Source organism: Heptranchias perlo, unplaced genomic scaffold (assembly GCF_035084215.1).
Source record: "Heptranchias perlo isolate sHepPer1 unplaced genomic scaffold, sHepPer1.hap1 HAP1_SCAFFOLD_47, whole genome shotgun sequence".
Classification (NCBI taxonomy): domain Eukaryota; kingdom Metazoa; phylum Chordata; class Chondrichthyes; order Hexanchiformes; family Hexanchidae; genus Heptranchias; species Heptranchias perlo.
This window is the reverse complement of record NW_027139484.1, coordinates 7,036,472-7,052,713: the sequence shown is the minus strand read 5'-3', so window position 1 is coordinate 7,052,713 and position 16,242 is coordinate 7,036,472. Positions and strand designations below refer to the sequence as shown.

The following is a 16,242-nucleotide window of genomic DNA, read 5'->3' as shown; positions in this document are numbered from 1 at the left end:
GGAAAGGCGACTGTTTCATGCCATCCCAAGTGATATTGTATAGAATGTATTAAAAAATATGTACTGTGGTTAAATTGTAATATTGGGATCATATTGTGTACGACCTGAAACTTATTGCTTTGAAATTGTGATATTTAATTTGTTCTCTGCGTGTTCTTAAATTTTATGAAATAAATTATATTTTGTAATAAAGTAAAAGTTTGCAGCAACCTTTAAGCCATGTAGGATTCGAAATAACTAATCTTCTGATATGCAATCCGAAAACAGGGTATCCAACGATCCACTGGCGCACGTTGTCAATAACCAGTAGCAGCGTCCACTGCAATAGCGCTGCTGTATGAGCAGGTATCGAATCAGTCTCGGTCATGCCCACGCGATTGCACGAGTCGGGGAGTTTAAAACGGTGAACAATCAACAAACAGAAGGATCTTTGCTGCTTCCCTTCGATCCCTCAGCTGGTAGAATAAAGGACTACATTGGAAAACAAAGCAGAGTCACCCTGAGGTTGCTGGTTTAATTCCGGCTCCAAGTAGCAAATGTGATTTTGGAATAAGCAGCAGTTGGATCAAGGCCGCTTACTGTGGCTTCCCGTTCTGCTGTTGCTCACTTGCTGATGCTCGATACCGCCGATTGGAGCAAAGTATTAAAAATATTCAGGGAGGGGGCCAACCCAAGGCAAGATTACTCCGCTGGTCGTGGAGCTTTGCAGAGGCCAGTGTGCAGAAGATACTGGAAGGGCAATGTATGAGTATTAAACAGGGAATTAGCTCAAATTGTATCGTGCTCATTTGGCCGGATCGACGCCGGCATTCTCCATTTATCTTGGATCAATTGTCCAGATACAGAAATGGCTTCAGTTTTCAGCGAGCCCATAACCCACGTAATTCCTAAGCTTCACCATGTGCTACGGTACAGAGAGGTCAAGGCAGCAAATCTTTTGGTGTGCTACAATAAGCAGAAATTCTTGATTTTGGTATTGAGCAAAGATGTTTAAAAAAACTTTAGAATCCATAATGCCTTCTCCGAGAATCGAACTCAGGACCTTCAGATTATGAGACTGACGCGCTGCCTGCTGCGCTAAAAAGGCACTTGGTATACAACTAAGCAGGCAGCACTACCGAGTAGGACAGTTTGCAGGGTGTAACGTCATAAATTCAGGGGCAGGCTGCAAATCCCATCCATCCAGGTAGAAATCGAACCAACAATCGTCTGAAGTCTGGTTAGACACAATCTCCACTGCTCCATTGGCCCCGGGATGTGGAGAGTAAGTCGAAGCTTACACTCCCACAGCGCTGCGGTATGAGCAGGTACCGAGTCAGTCTCGGTCATCCGCACGCGATTCGACGAGTCCGGGAGTGTCAAAAGGCGCACGGTGAACAATCCCATTTGCTGCATCCCTTCCATCACTTAACTGGTAAGACAAAGAATGATAAGTGAGAAATAAAGCAAAGTAATCCTTTGGTTGCTGGTTCAATTCCAGATCGAAGGAATGAGTCTGCTTTTACAGTTAGCAGCAATTATCTCAAGGCGGCCCTCTGAACTTTACAGGCAGCCAACAGCTTAACATGTTGGCGCTGAGGCCCAGGACACCTCCTTTCCTTCCTCAAACCTTAAAGCTTTCCGTGTCTGCCCGAACACGGCTGTTTCACTCGAGCATTTGTCTCTGCTCTCCAGCAGGGATCGCCTTTGAGCAGCAACTTTAAAAAATTTCAAAATATACTTTATTTCATAAAATTTAAGGATACATACAGTTCAGGGTAAAAGTCGCAATTTCAATTCCAAACAATACAAAACAGATCGCACACACTATGATCCCATTAATTGAATTCAAAACATATTCCATATTTTCTAATATATTCTGTACAATAAAAGGTGGGGTGGCTTTACACGGTGGCCTTTCTCCATAGACCTTACGCGTCGGCCGCACCTCACATCAGTGCGTCCCGCAGCACGTTCTCCTGGCCCTTGGATTGTGCCAGGTTTCAGGTGGACCAAAGACCCTCCTTCACCGAGTTAATGGTCTTCCAGCCACAGGTGATATCAGTCTCAGCGTGCACCCCGGGGAAGAGCCCGGAGAGCACAGCGTCCTGTGTTAGCGAAGTTTTGGGGATGAACTGGAACAGAAACCAACTCATCTCCCTCCACACATTCTGCGGGAAGGGACAGTCTACCTGGAGATGGACGATGGTCTTATCCATGCTGCAGCCTCGAGGGCCACTCGCAGTTGTGGAAGGACCGCACTGGGAGGGTCTTTCTCACAACCATCCAGGCCACATCCTGGTGCCTGTTGGTCAGTTCTGACGATGAGACTTTCTGCCAAATGGCATCGAACGTCTGGTCGGGGAACTGCCCGATCGGATCCACCCTCTCCTTTACATGCAGGACTCCCAGAACTTACCTCGTCGACCACAGCCTGACGGTCTTGTGGTCGAAAAATGCTCCCTCCTCAGGAACCTCTCCACCTGGGACGGGTGGAGGGCGGGTTGGGGGTTGGGGGTGGTGGTGGCGGTGGCGATCCAGCTGGACGGGACGTCCTGCGTCTGCTCGGCCAGCATGGCCAGACCCAGTTTCCTCAGTGTAGTGGACAGGCAGAAACTCAGCACGTAATGACACTTTGTGTTTGTGGACCGGGGCTCTATTCACATCCTGAGGCAGCCACACACAAAGGTGGCCTTCAGGATAGGGTAGCATTGGGGACGCCTCTCCCCACTTTGTCTGGGGGGCTTGTGCACGGTGTCATAGTGGACGCATTCAATCTTGGACCTCCAGACTAAGTGGAAGATAACTCGGATGATTATGGCCACCGAGATGTGGGGAATGGGCCAGACCTGGGCCACGTGGAGCCCCACCGTGAGTACCTCGCACTTTATCACTAGGTTTCTGCCAGTTATGGAGAGATACAGCGTCCCCCCAACAAACCAAGCTTCTGTTTCGCTTGGTGACCCGCTCCTCACATTTCTTGTTGGAGGCCTGGCGCCCCTCGAACCAGATCCCCAGCACCATGAGGTAGTCGGTCCTGGCGGTGAAGGGACAAAGGATCGGGTCTCCCATCTGCCATAGAACATGGCCTCACTCTTACTGCAGTTCACTCTGGACCCCGAGGCCAGCTCGAAACGATCGCAGATGTCCACCAGCATGTGGACCGGCTGCTGATTGGAGCAAAAGACGGTGACGTCATCCATGTACAGGGAAGCCTTAACCTGAGAGCTTCCACTGCCTGGGATCGTCATTCCCCTGATACCTGTGTCCTTCCTGATGGACACCCCAAATGGCTTGATACAACACACGAACAAGACCGCAGAGAGAGAACAGACCTGCCTGACTCCAGATCTGATTGGAAAACTCTCTGACTCCCTCCCATTGATTAGGTCTGCGCTATGGATGTCCACATCGAGCAGTCGGATCCAATCGCTGATTCCCTCCCCAAGCCCCATTTTGGATGGCACGTTAACCATGTATGCGTGGGATATTCTGTCGAAGGCCTCCTCCTGGTCCAGGGTGATGAGGCAGGTGTTCACCCCCCTCCGCCTGTCCTGCACGTAGGCGATCGTATCCCTGAGCAGCACAAGGCTATCAGAGATCTTCCTGCCGGGTACAGTACAGGTCTGATCCGGGTGGATCACCCGCTCCAGAGCAAACTGGAGCCTGTTGCCGATGGCCTTCGACAGAATTTTGTAATCGGCATTTAGCAAGAAAATGGGTCGCCAATTTCTGATTTCTTCCCTCTTCCCCTTCTGCTTGTAGATGAGGGCGATAATACCTTTCTTCATGGACTCTGACATACTGCATGCCAGAAGCATATCCGCGTCCACATCAAGTAGATCCTGGCCTATTCAGTCCCACAGAGCCGAGTACAACTCAACCGCTTTAACTGGAGGTGTCACACCGTGAGATCACAGGGTGAGGCCCCTTTAACTGGAGGTGTCACACCGTGCGGGCACAGGGTGAGTTCCCTTTAACTGGACAGGTCAAACCGTGAGATCACAGGGTGAAGCCTATTTAACTGGATGGGTCACACCATGAGATCACAGGGTGAGGCCCCTTTCGCTGGATGGGTCACAACGTGAGACCTCAGGGTGAGACTGCTTTAATTGGACGGGTCACACCGTGAGATCACGGGGTGAAGTCCCTTTAACTGGATGAGTCTCAATGTTGGATCTCAGAGTGAGGCCCATTTAACTGGACAGATCACACCGAGAGATATCAGGGTAAGGCTCTGTGATCCCAGGTGGTATTACCTAGCTCGGCTAATTTAAATATGTGAGGTGGCGAGAGTGTTGGAGAAATGAAGGCTTGAGATGGCAGAAGCACAGGGTCTCAGCAGCAGTGGGACCAGGACTGTACTTTGTAACTGGTGCAGGGAAACAACAGTGAGAACGGAAATAACAAAATCACAAGAGACTTTGAGGTCCATGTATATAGATCATTAAAATATCATGGACAGTTACAGAAAATAATCAAAAAAGGCTCATGGCATGCTGGCCTTTATATCTAGAGGATAGAATACAATGGGGTAGAAGTTATGCTGCAACTATACAAAGCCCTGGTGAGATCACACCTGAAGTACTGTGTTTAATTCTGGATATCACAACTTAGGAAGGACATATTGGCCTTGGGAGTGCAGCGCAGATTTACGAGAATGTTACCTGGACATTGAGGGGGAAAATTGGATAGGGCCTGTTTTTGGGCGGGAGGAGCACGATCCGCTATTACCCCGTGCCCAATGGTCCCTGCGCAGGCAGGACGAGATTTTCGTCAGGCCTGAGGACTCACCTGCAATCTGCGTTGGAAATCAGCGTTGAACGAGGATTCCATGAAATTCGCACTTTCCACCGGCAGGGGGAATCTCCAATCTCTTAAAGGCAGGCTGTCTGTTAGAAATCTCTTAAAGATAGCTGGTACCTGTTATTTGATGAATATAACAGCCTGCTGTCTGCACGGAGTCTGAACGGAGATCAGACATCGCACACATAAAGCACGGATGCAGGTCTCATCCCTATTTTGATATACTGATGAGTTAATTTAAAATATCGAATAAAGGTTGCACACCACTAAATCCCACATCCTCCAATCTGCATGCCAGACCTCACCAATCTGCCGGCCTGAGACTCCGTGCACCAAGGTTCTCTGCTGATTCACCAGAGGCCTTGGTGCAAGAGGTGGACTGAAGGAGAGACATCCTATATCCGCAGTGGGCAAGATATCCTCCAGACATACATCCAAAGATAGTGGGAGGCAGTAGGGGATGATGTCAATGTCAGGCACACAGCATCATGAACATGGATGCAGTACAGGACGAAGTTCAATCCTTTGACATGAGTGGTCAAGGTGACTGAGGTCAACTGTCAAGTGGCGTCTCCGGCCAACTACACCACTAGCCGCATCCATTGCTCCACGCACGACACACCCCATCACCCACATACCAACAAACTCTTTCCATCAGTACTCAAACCTCTCGCCCGAATACATTACCGCCGTTGCAAGCCGTCCACCCACAATCACAGGCCACGCACACTGGCAGCTATTCAACCATGATAGGAACATCACCAAGACACACGTCCCGCTTTCTTGCAGGAGAAGCTTTCACATATGAGGAGGCAGCAAGTGGCGGTGGCATTTTGCCCCTCGAGCCTTTTCCACGATTCGATCTGATCAGTGTGGACCTGTGACCTAATTCCATATACCCGCCTTGGCCCTATATCTCTTAATACCCTTGGTTCACAGAAATCTATCAAACTCAGATATAGAATTCTCGATTGAGCTAGCATCAACTGCCATTTGCAGAAGAGCGTTGCAAACTTTTCCCACCCTTTGTGCGTAGAAGCATTTCCTAACTTCATTCCTGCACGTCCTGGCTCTGAATGTTAGACTAAGTCCCCACGTCCTAGCTGAGGTACTAAATGAGTACTTTGCATCTGTCGTTACAAAGGAAGAAGATGCTGCCAAGTCACAGAAAAAGGGAGGTAGTTGAGATACTGGATAGGCTAAAAAATCCGAGAGGTCCGGCTGGAATTCATCCAAGATTGCTGAGGGAAGTAAGGGTGGAAATTGCAGAGGTTCTGGCCATAATCTACCAATCATCCTTAGATATGGGGGTGGTGCCTGAGGACAGGAGAATTGCAATTGTTACAACCTTAATTTAAAAAGGGTGTACGATAAACCCGGCAACTACAGGCCAGTCAGTTTAACCTCGGTGGTGGGGAAGCTTTTAGAAACGATTATCCGGGACAAAATTAGTAGTCACTTGGACAAGTGTGAATTAATAAAGGAAAGCCTGCACGAATTTGTGAAAGGCAAATCGTCTTTAACTAACTTGACTGAGTTTTGTGATGAGGTAACAGAGGGTTGATGAGGTCAATGCAGTTGATGTGGTGTATATGGACTTTCAAAAGTTGTTTGATAATGTTCCACATAATAGGCTTGTCAGCAGAATTGAAGCCCAAGGAATTAAAGGTGCAGTGGGAGCATGGATACAAAATAGGCTCAGTGACAGTAAAAAGAGAGTAGTAGTGAACGGTTGTTTTTCTGACTGGAGGAAGTGTTCCCCGGGGGTCGGTGCGGGGACCACTGCTTTTCTTGATATATATTAATGATTTGGAATCGGGTGTACAGGGCACAATTTCAAAATTTGCAGATGGCTTAAAAATTGGAAGTGTGGTGAACAGTGAGGAGAATAGTGATAGATTTCAAGAGGACAAAGACAGGCTGGTGGAATGGGCGGACACGTGGCAAATTAAATTAACGCAGAGAAGCGCGAAGTGATACATGTTGGCTGGAAGAAAGAGGAGAAGCAATATAAACTAAATGGTACAATTCTGAAGGGGATGCAGGAACAGACAGCCCTGGGGGTATAGCTGCACAAATCTTTGAAGGTGGCAGGATAGTTTGAGAAATTGGTTAAAAAAGCATGTGGGGTCTCGGGCTTATAAATACAGACATGGAGTACAAAAGCAAGGAAGTTATGTGGAACCTTTATAAAACACTGGTTCGACCACAACTGAAGTATTGTGTCCAATTCTGGGCACCACACTTTAGGAAGGATGTGAAGAAGATAGAGAGGGTGCAGAAAAGATTTACTACAATGGTTCGAGGGATGAGGGACTTCAGTTACGTGGAGGGTCTGGAGCAGCTGAGGTTGTTCTCCTTAGATTAGAGAAGGTAAAGAGGTGATTTGATAGAAGCGTTCAAAATCATTTCAGGTGATTTGCAAAATAACATAAGGCGACATGAGAAAAAAACTAGACGAAATCCCATTTCATACTCCATCCCCTACACTTCGCGGGGGACGGAAAATACATTTTATATTAGCAGCACAGAGCCATTAAATGATCTGAAATATGCTTCTAATATTATATTTTATTAAAATCTGACCTTTTGAGGCAGGATTTATTCTGCAGACGACACATACATTTTTGCTCGAACTGACGGCACTAATGAGATCAGCTGGACTTGAAATAAATTACAAAGCTTGGAATAAAAGTAGCTGCAGTGGGCCTGATCAGAATGGGCGACACTCCACATAAATGGAGAGGGAGTGAGATAGGGAGCGAGAACGGGAGAGAGAGGGAGGAAGAGAGAGCGAGAGAAAGACATGGAGATAGATAAAGAGGGAGCGACAGGGAAAGGAAGTGAGGGGGAGGGATGGTGATTTAGAGAGGGAGAGAAACACACACACACAAACACACACAGACATACACAGAGATAGAGAGTGAGGTGAGAGAGAGCCAGATAGTGATACAGAGAGCGAGAATGAGACGGAGGGCGAGAAACAGAGACAAAGAAAAGGAGAGAGACAGAGAGAGGAAGAGAGAGACCGGGAGAGAAACAACGACAGAGAAACAGACAGAGAGAGAGAGAAAGAGAGAAAGAGAGAAAGAGAGAGGCAGGAAAAGAGAGAAACGGGGCGACAACGGGAGAGAGAGACAGAGGGACAAAAGCAATATAATGAATCAAAAGCGCAGATAATTAAGAGAGATTCACATGAAAGGGAGAGGGTGTGTGAGCGAGAGAGATAGTAACAAAGAGAGGTAGAGACAGAGTTACTAGGAGAAGGAGAGAAATAAAGAGAGTTTGTAAGGCAGGAGATAAAAATAAAGAGCGATAAAAAGCGTGAAAGAAAGCATAATGAGAGAGAGCAAGCAGACGTGGATGGAACGAGAGAGAAAGACATTGACACAGAATCACAAATTGATAGAAGTAGAAGTGGAAATAACAAGATAGAAAAACGCACAGAATGTCAACAAAGATAAACGATAAAAACAGAGAACAGGCACAATGAAAGACGGACAAACATATATAGTGACAGGAAGGCAGAAACAGGAATGAGAATAGAACGCAGAAAGCATTAAACAAACTGTTTAATCAGCCTGGAGTGTGTGAGAGTGCTGACCAGCAGAACAGCAGCAGATGAAGCAGGCCAGACAGTTCCTGTTTGTTCTGGGGTAACACTCTTGTGGATTTAATTTTGACATTTCGATGGGTGATGCCTGCAGGCTGCACAATAAAGTCACTCAGTCTTGTGTACCTGACCCTGACCATTACTGACTGCAGGAGTTTCCCAGCTGCTCTGTGCAGTAAAAATTGAACTGATAACGGAAGGCCTGAGAATAAATCGGCTTCAGCATGTCTGAAGGAAAAGGACGATTAAAGGTTTGTTAGTGACCCATTGCAAAAGATCAGACAGCGGAGGATAGATCACCATGGCAACAAGAACGATTCCAGGAGGGCTGGAAGTGGTTTGAACTCCTGCCGACTTAACTCGGCTACGATGTGGACACTGAGAGAAAACAAGTGAAGTGTCAATCAATCGTGGGCTGTATTTGTCGGAACCTATTGTTGATAAGCCACCGTCCCAGAGGTGTGATTCTGTTTCAAAATTTCATTAAAAGCTGGGCAGAAGTTGAGTGGGGAGAGACACAGATCCACCACGACTGGTCCAATCTCACCTTTCACTTCCTGGAATCTTCCTGACTGCTCGCGACCTCCCAGCTTGATGCCTCGATGCTGGTTTACAGATTGCCTGTGAAGCAGATGACCTGGATACAAGAGAAAGTCACGCTACACGACAACGGTCTCCATCAAAATACCCGGAATTTTCCCGCAAGATTGAGCCAACCATCAGTATAAAACGTTCGTTATGGGCTTAGTCTAAGATAGACACTGGATTTCCAAACGGTTATGCATGTTGGGAATTCTAATTCGGGCATAAACCCAATGTGTTGTTTAAATTATAATCTCAAATGTTCTAGTGTATTAATAATGATAAATGATTGTTTTCTTCATAACGCCATGGTTTGTGCCTGAAGATTCTTCAGGAAAAAGAGCGCATTGAATTAATTATAAAATTAAACCTTGTGGAGATAAAAAGTCATTGTCCCAAATTAAAGTGTAAAATCACTTTGCACCTTTTCGCTCCTCCATCTGTACCATGTTTAACTTTCCCAGTGAGCTGCTGGATTCTGTAATCAATCACACTGTACTCTTACCCCCTTTTTCTGTGTCACTGTGTGACAGGGTCCCGCAGCACTCTTCTGCTCTGTTACAGTTACAAATACTGTTATTGTTTCAGATTCAATAATGATGGAGAAATAAACACAATCCCAGATCAGAACCACATTCACATTGAGTCCAATTTTAATCTGATTTATTTAATAGAAGCTAGAATTGCATTCTCTACACAAAATGGCTAATTTGACCTTTGGTCTCTCCTTCGCCGTGAACATTACGTCAAATAAAAGAAATGTTATTCCTTTTTTTTCAGCAGAAGTTCACGTTTTGGTGTTTAATTCCCTCACTGCCCTACTGTCTTTGTGTTAAGCACCAGCGAGTGCCAGTCTCACTCAGTTTGTATCGTTAACTATAGTGCAAAAATGATTTAACAGGAACAGCAAATAAACCTTCTCCGTGTCTCACCATAACAAGCTCCACTTTGCTCCTCAGTCAGATGGCTGCCTTCCTGGTGGTCATTTTGTTTCAGGACCAGGGCGGCCATTTTGTTTGAGTTTCATGGAGGCTAATTTGTTTGACATTGCCCCCTTGCCCGCCGGTAAGTTATTTGCCTTGCCCCTCCGTAAGTTGGCTGCCTTGCCCCTCCGTAAGATAGCCGCTTTGCACCTCAGTAAGATGTTCAGTTTGACCCTCAGTAAGATTGCTGCCATACTGGCTGCCATTGTTTTTCAGGTTTATGATGTTGAAGTTGTTGAAGTTGTTTTGTTCATCGTTTCATATTTTCATAGTAGGTACGGCACAAGAGAAGGCCATTCTGCCCACTGTGCCTGTGCCAGCTCTTTGAAAGGGCTATCCAATTAGTCCCTTTATTAACCCACACTTGTCCAAGTGGCTATTAATTTTGTCCCTGATTATTTTTTCTAATATCTTCCCCACCACCGAGGTTAAACTGACTGGCCTGTAGTTGATGGGTTTATCCCAGCACCCTTTTTTGAACAAGGGTGGAACATTTGCAATTCTCGAATCCTATGGCACCGCCTCCATATCAAAGGATGATTGGAAGATTATGGCCAGTATCTCAGCAATTTCCATCCTTACTTCCTTCGGCAACCTCGAATGCATCGCATCTGGGCTGGGTGACTTATCTATTTTAAGCATAGCCAGCCTATCTCGTACCTCTTCTTTGTCAATTTTTAGCCCATCCAATAGATGAACTACCTCCCCTTTTACTGCGACTTTGGCAGCATCTTGTGCCTTAGTAATGCCAGACTCATTTAATACCTCAGCCATGCCCTCTGCCACCATGTGCAGATCTCATTTTTGGTCCCAAACCGGCCCCACCCCACTTCTTACTACCCGTTTCATTTATATGCCTGTCGAAGACTTTGGGATTCCCTTTTTGTGAGCTGCCCGTCTATTCTCATATTCTCTCTTTGCCCCTCTTATTTCCTTTTTCACTTCTCCTCTGAGATTTCGATATTCAGCCTGGTTCTCACTTGCATTATCACCCTGACATCTGTCATACTCCCCCTTTTTCTGCTTCATCTTACTGTCAATCTCTTTCGCCATCCAGGGAGATCTGGCTTTGGTTGACCTACCTTTCCCACTCCTGGGAATGTACCTAGACTGTACCCAAACCATCTCCTCTTTAAAGGCCACCCATTGTTCGATTACAGTTTTGCTTGCCAATCTTTGATTCCAATTTACCCTGGCCAGATCCGATCTCAACCCACTGAAATTGTCACTCCTGAAATTAAATATTTAGATTGCTCCTTGTCCTTGTCCAAAACTAATCAAAACCTCGTGATACTATGATTGCCGTTCCCTAAATGTTCCCCCATTGAAACTTGCTCAGCTTGACCCACCTCATGCCCCAGAACAGCAGAACGGGAAGCCTCAGTAATCAGGAATGATGCTGAGAAGAGACGGAGCCTGCGGAAAACTCACTACGTTCTCAGTTTCTACACTGGCCGAGCGGATGCAGGACGTCCCGTGCAGCTGGAACATCGCCCACCACCCGTCCCAGGTGGAGAAGTTCATGAGGAGGAAACCCTTTGAACACAAAGCCCCCAGACAGTGGTCAGCACGGAAGGTTCTGTGTGTCCTGCAAGGAAAGGACAGGCTGGATCCGATCGGGCAGTTCCTCGACCAGACGGCCGATGACATTTGGCAGAACGTCTCATCGCCGAAACTGCCCAACAGGCACCGGGATGTGGCCTGGATGGTGGTGAGAAAGGCCCTTCCAGTGTGGTCCTTCCAACATGCACGGAATCTCAGCGCCAGCAAGAGCTGGCCTCGACGATGCAGCATGGCGAGACGGTCATCCACCTCCAGATGGACTGTCCCTTCAATCGTGAGTTGTGGAGAGAGATGCATTGGTAGCTGTCCTGGCTCATCCCCAACACCTCGGTAACACAGAACGCTGTGCTCTACGGGCTATTCCCTCGGACGCACACCGAGACAGATGACAGATATCAACTGCTGCTGGAAGACCATCAACTCGATGAAGGAGGCCCTTTGTTCCGCCAGAAACCTGCTGGCCTTCCAGCTGAGGAGCTGTCCACGACCGAGTGTTGCCGATTGGCACACTGCAAGGTCCAGGAGTACGTGCTGTGGGACGCACTGAAGCGAGGTGCAGTCAGTGCAAAAGCTGCATGCGGAAAAGGCACCTTGTAAGGCCATCCCACGTGTTATTGGTCACCATGTATTATAAGATATGTACATTGTTTGAATTGAAATATTGGGATCGTATTGTGTGGGTCGCTGTTGTATTGTTATGAACTGTATTGTTTCGAAATTGTGATAATTATTTTGAACTCTATTATTAAATATTATGATCGAAAGTATATTTTGTAATTTTAAAAAAATGTGCAGAAACCTTCGAGCCAGTTAGACATCAAATCTGCAATCTTCTGATCTGTAGTTAGATACGTTCCCCATTGCTCCACTGGCCCAGGGTGTGCGGAATAAGGAGCAGCTCACACTCTCACAGCGCTGCGGTATGAGCAGGTACCGAGTCAGTCTCGGTCTTGCCGACGCTACTCCACGAGTCCGGGAGTGTCAAAAGGCACACGGAGAACAATCACCAAAGAGAGCAATCTTTGCCGCTTCCCTTCGATCGCTCAGCTGGTAGTGTAGAGGACTGTGGTCGAAAACAAAGCAAAGTCATCCTTAGGTTGTGGGTTTAATTCTGGCTTGAAGAAGGCAGTGTGCTTTTGGAGCAAGCAGCAATTATCTCAAAGCCGCTTTCTAAACTTTACAGGCAGCCAAGAGCTTAACATGTTGGTGCTGAGGCACAGGAGACCTCTTTTCCTTTCTCAAACCTTAAATATTTCTGTGTCTGCCCGAACACGGCGATTTTGCTCGAGCATTTGCCTCTGCTCACCAGCAGGGAGTGCCTTTGAGCAACAGCACATCAAACCGCCCTCACTTTCAGGCAAAAAAGCCTTCCATCAGTTCGTCAGTCAGTCAGACAGACTGGGCTCTCGCTGCTCCCTCAAGCTCGTGGCAGGGGTGGGGGCTCTGTTCCTTTCCGTTGACCACATCTGCCTTCCGCAGGCTCGGGCTCTTCTCAGCATCATTCACGATTACTGTGGCTTCCCGTTCTGCTGTTGCTCACTTGATGATGCTCGATACCAAATATTGGAGCAAAGTATTGAATATATTCAGGGAGGGGAAAATTCGTGGCGCTGCTTGGAGGCGAGTGTGAAGCGACCACTGTGAAGGGCAACTTTTCCCTTGTAACTGGGGAGTTAGCTCAAATGGTCGATCGCTCGCTTAGCATGCAAGAGGTAGTGGGATCGATACCTGCATTCTCCACTCACCTTTTTTACCTTGGGTAATTGTCCCGAAACAAAAATGTTGTCAGTTGTCTGCGAGCACTTAACCCATGTAAATCTTAAGCTTCAATACAGAGAGGTCAAGGGGCAGTAAATCTTTTGGTGTGCTACAATAAGCAAAAGTTTTTGATTTTGGTGTTTAGCAAAGATGGAAAGATGAGGTGAGACATGGAAAAAAGCTTCACAGGTCCTGATATCTTTTCTGTGGATTGAACTCAGGATTTACAAAGTTAATAAAACTAATGCACTCCCTGCTGTGTTAAGAACGCACTTACGGTGGAGACTGCAAGGCAGCACTGCCAATTAGGACAGTTTGCAAACTATCTAAAGTCATAAATTAATGGGCAATTTCCAAAAACAATCCAGCCAGGTAGGAGTTGACCAGACAATCTTCTGATTTGTCATTAGACACGTTATCCACTGCTCCAGGGTGTGCAGAGTAAGTAGCAGCTCACACTCCCACAGCAATGCGGTATGAGCAGGTACCGAGTCAGTCTCGGTCATGCGCCCGTGACTCCACGGGTCAGGGAGTGCCAAAAGGCGCACGATGAACAATCACGAAAAAGACAGTTATTTGTTGCTTCCCTTCGATAGCTCAGTTGGTAGAAGCTGAGAATAACAGTTAATTAAACTCAAAGCCAAGTCATCATTCGATCACAGTTTCAATTCCGGTTTGAAGGAATGTGTCTGCTTTTGGATTAATCAGCAATTAGCTCAAAATCGCTCTTTTAACTTTCCAGGCAGCCGACAGCTCAACATGTCGACACCTCTTTTCCTTTCTCAAACCTGATAAATTTCTGTTCCGGTCCGAACACGGCTGTTTTGCTCGAGCACTTGCCTCTGCTCACCAGCAGGGAGTGCCTTTCAGTAACATCACGTCAAACCGCACTCACTTTCAGGCAAAACAAATCTTCGATCAGTCAGTGAGACAGACAGGGCTCTCACTGTCCCCTCAAGCTCGGGGCGGCTGTTCCTTTCCAGTGACCTCGTCTGTCTTTTGCAGGCTCAGGCTCGTCTCAGCATCATTCACGATTACTGTTGCTTCCCGTTATGCTGTTACTCACTTGCTGATGATCGATATCTCCGAATAGAGTAAAGTATTGATTGTATTCAGGGAGGGGGCCAACCCAAGGCAAGATTTCTCTGCTGGTCGTGGAGCTTCTTGGAGGCGAGTGCAAAACAGTTACTGTGAAGGGCAATTTACAAGAAACAACCTCAAATATGGAATAAAGACGGAGTAGCAACATGGTTACTGCATTGACTAAGGGACAGGAAACATAGATTCGTGGTGAATGGTTGTTTTTCGGACTGAAGGGAGGTGTAGAATGGTTTTCCCCAGGGGTCGGTGCTGGGACCACTGCTTTTCTTGATATATATTAATGATTTGGACTTGGGTGTATGGGGCACAATTTCAAAATTTGCAGATGACACAAAACTTGGAAGGGTAATGAACAGTGAGGAGGATAGTGATGGACTTCAAGAGGATATAGACAGGCTGGTGGCATGGGCGGACACATGGCAAATGTAATTTAACGCAGACAAAAGCGATGTGATGTATTTCGTTAGGATTAACGAGGAGAGACAATGTAAACTAGAGGGCACAATTCTAAAAGGGGTACAGGAACAGAGGGATTTGGGGGTACGTATGCACAAATCATTGAAGGTGGCAGGGCAAGTTGAGAAACCAGTTAAAAAAGCATACGGGATCCTGGGCTTTATAAGTAGAGGCACAGAGTATAAAAGTATAGAAGTCATGAGCAACCTTTATAAAATACTGGTTCGGACACAACTGGTGCATTGTGTCCACATCTGGGCACCGCACTTTAGGAAAGATGTCAAGGTCGTAGAGAGGGTGCAGAAGAGATTTACTAGAATGATTCCATGGAGGAGGGGTTTTAGTTACGTGGATAGACTGGAGAAGCTGGGGTTGTTCTCTTTGGAACAGAGATGATTGTGAAGAGATTTGATAGAGGTATTCAAAATTATGAAGGGCCTAGATAGAGCAGATACAGAGAAACGCTTCCCGTTGGCGGAAGGGTCAAGGACCAGAGAACATCGATTAAAGTTGATTGGCAAAAGAACCAAAGGTGACATGAGGAAAAAACTTGTTTGCACAGCGAGTGGTTCGGATCTGGAATTCACTGCCCGAGGGGGTGGTTCAATCATGGAAAGGAAAACATTTGCAGGGCTACAAGGATGGGGCGGGGGAGTGGGACTAGCTGGATTGCTCTTGCCTAGTGCCGGCGTCGACTCGATGGGCCGAATGGCCTCCTTCCGCCCGGTAACCTTTCCATGATTCTGGTGGAGTGCTCGCTGAGCATGCGCGAGAATGCAGGATCGATTCTTCCACCTGAGGGAGCTGTCCAGGACCGAGTATTGCCGACCGGCACACTCCAAGGTGCAGGAGAACATGCTGCGGGACTCACTGAAGCGAGGTGCGGCTTCGCAAAGGCTCTATGGGGAGAGGCTACTTTGTAAGGCTGTCCCACGTGGTATTGTATAGAATGTATTAAAAATTTGTACCGTGGGTGAATTGTAATATTGGGATCATATAGTATACGATCTGAATTATATTGCTTTGAAATTGTGATATTTAATTTGATCTCTGTATATTGTTCAATTTTATGAAGTAAAATATATTTTGTCATAAAGTAAAAGTTTGCAGCAACCTTTGAGCCAGGTATGATTCGACCTACTAATCTTCTGATATATAATATCACAATAGGGTTTCCATTGATCCACTGGTACACGTCGTGAAAAGTAAGTAGCAGCGTACACTCCGACAGCGCTGCTGTATGAGCAGGTACTGAGTTGGTCTCGGTCAGGCCCGGGCGACTGCACGAGTCGGGGAGTTTAAAACGCTGAACAATTGGAGAATTAGTTCAAATGGTAAACCGCCCACTTAGCATGCGAGAAGTAGTGGAATCAATAACCGCATTCTGCACTCACTTTTTTA

At 46.7% G+C, this 16,242-nt stretch overlaps 1 non-coding gene across 1 annotated transcript; it reads right to left on the bottom strand.

Annotated features, from left to right (window-relative positions):
* Positions 1–1,014: 1,014 nt before the first annotated feature.
* Positions 1,015–1,087, bottom strand: trnam-cau (transfer RNA methionine (anticodon CAU)). The gene has a single exon. It is a non-coding gene; the product is annotated as a tRNA-Met (tRNA).
* Between the last annotated feature and the right edge of the window lie 15,155 nt (positions 1,088–16,242).